Source organism: Chiloscyllium plagiosum, unplaced genomic scaffold (genome assembly GCF_037043375.1).
Source record: "Chiloscyllium plagiosum isolate Xiang-an unplaced genomic scaffold, Cpla_swu_hap1 HiC_scaffold_27, whole genome shotgun sequence".
In the NCBI taxonomy this organism is placed as follows: domain Eukaryota; kingdom Metazoa; phylum Chordata; class Chondrichthyes; order Orectolobiformes; family Hemiscylliidae; genus Chiloscyllium; species Chiloscyllium plagiosum.
In genome coordinates this window covers 45,657,085-45,659,137 of record NW_028270165.1, presented here as the reverse complement: position 1 = coordinate 45,659,137, position 2,053 = coordinate 45,657,085, and the positions used below count along the sequence as shown (strand labels likewise).

At 45.4% G+C, this 2,053-nt stretch overlaps 1 non-coding gene across 1 annotated transcript; it reads right to left on the bottom strand.

Annotated features, from left to right (window-relative positions):
• Window positions 1-319: 319 nt before the first annotated feature.
• On the bottom strand, window positions 320-391 carry trnaw-cca (transfer RNA tryptophan (anticodon CCA)). Its single transcript has one exon. It is a non-coding gene; the product is annotated as a tRNA-Trp (tRNA).
• Window positions 392-2,053: the final 1,662 nt, after the last annotated feature.

The following is a 2,053-nucleotide window of genomic DNA, read 5'->3' as shown; positions in this document are numbered from 1 at the left end:
AGATTGAAACATAAAGCTGGGAGTCTCTGGATTATGTTGTAAAAATATCGGTATTACGTTATTCACACCACGCTGTCACCAACTGATTGAAGCGGCTGCCCAGAGGGAGACGGCTGTGTTTAAATCCCGTGATGAACTGGGGGAGCTGAGCATTTACCCAGCCAATGGGCACACCACCTCCCTGACACAGTGTTCACAAATCAAACAGACAGCAAAGCTTCACCTGTGATCGAAAATTTCCGCAAAGAAGATTTGGCTCAACAAATATCCGGAGTGAAGTACTCCTTTCTTGATTTGAAATGGAGGAAGTTGACGTCAGTGAGCCTGACGTGATTCGAACACGCAACCTTCTGATTTGGAGTCAGACGCGCTACCGTTGCGCCACAAGCTCACGCATAGCCCGCAACCTCTATTCATGCTTAAGGGAAGTGATCGCACTACAATGATTTTACATTATGAGTAACAACGGAGATCAACAGTTCATGGGTGTTCTTCTCTGCCCCCTCTCCTTCTGTCTCCCGAAGTAATTTCCAAATCTACCTCAATAAAAAGGTGAAAGAACTGTGGATGCTGTATATCTGAAACAAAAAACAGGAGTAGCCGGTGACCCTTCCACAGAACTGATGGTGATTGGGAAAACGTTGGTTTATATGCAGGAGATATTTTGGGAAAACGTTGGTTTATATGGGAGGAAGGCGGACGCAGTTAATGATAGATCAGGACAGAGCCCAAAGCGAGGGAAGAACTGTGGACAGGAAAGGAAGTTGATAACGATCTGCGTGGGAGGGTGAATGGAGACTGTTCGTGGCTAAGAATAGGTAGTGTGTAATGACATACTATGTGATAACAAGGCTTGGTGTGTGTGGAAGGGACGAGGATACTATGGAGTTCAGGCCCGAGACTTATTGAATTTGATATTGGGACCAGAGGGATGTATGCTCCCCAAGTGTAATATTCAGTGCTCTTCGTTCTGCTGGTGCTGAGCTTCGCTGGAACACTACAGCAAACCTGAGACAGAGATGTTGGCCAGGGAACAGGGTGGGGTGTCGAATTGGCAGGCAACTGGAAGCTCAGGGTCTTTTTTGCAGGCAGAACGTAGATGTTCTGTGCAGCAGTCACCCAGTTTATGCTTCGTTTTCCCCAATGTAGATGAGACCACATTATGAGCAGCAACTGCAGTCGACTGGGTTGTGGGAAGTGCAGGTCAAGTGCTGCTTCACCTGGAAGGTAAGTTTGGTCCCTTGGATAGAGAGGAGGGAGCAGGTAAATGGGCTGGTGTCACACATTCGGCAGTTGCAGGGGAAAGTGCCGTTGGTCTATTGCGGTGGGAATGGGGTTAGGCTTGGTGGGAATGATGGAAGAGTGGACCCAAGGTATAACTCCTGCCCATTTTCCTATCTGCCAAATAGAGGAATTTGTTAAGTGTGTACAAGGACATTTTCTAATTCACAATGTGGATGTACATACTGGCGAGGGTGCAAAACCTAAGGGTAAACCATAATTCTATTAACTTTAGAACAGTGATTAAAAATAATGTATCAGATCTAAAAGTTGAGGTTCTAAATTGGAGGAAGACTCAGGTATTAGGCAAAATTTTTCAAAAGCTGATTGGGGGCAGATGTTCGCAGGTTAAAGGACTGCTGGAAAATGGGAAGCCTTCAAATATGAGATAACAAGAGTTCAGGCACAGTATATTCCTGATTCGGAGATGCCGGTGTTGGACTGGGGAGTACAAAGTTAAAACATCACACCACACCAGGTTATAGTCCAACAGGTTTACTTGGAAGCACACGAGCTTTCTGAGCGACGCTCCTTCATCTGAGTATATTCCTGTTCGGGTGAAAGGAAAGGCTGGCAGCTTGGGGAATGCTAGATGACTAGAGAAAATGAGATTTTGGTTAAGATAAAGAAGGATGTATATATCAGGTATCGGCAGAGAGATCGAATGAATCCTTAGAGTATAAAGGCAGTACGAGCATACTTAAGAGGGAAATCATGAGGGCAAAAAAGGGGACATGAGATAGCTCTGGCAAATAGTCATGGATAACCCAAA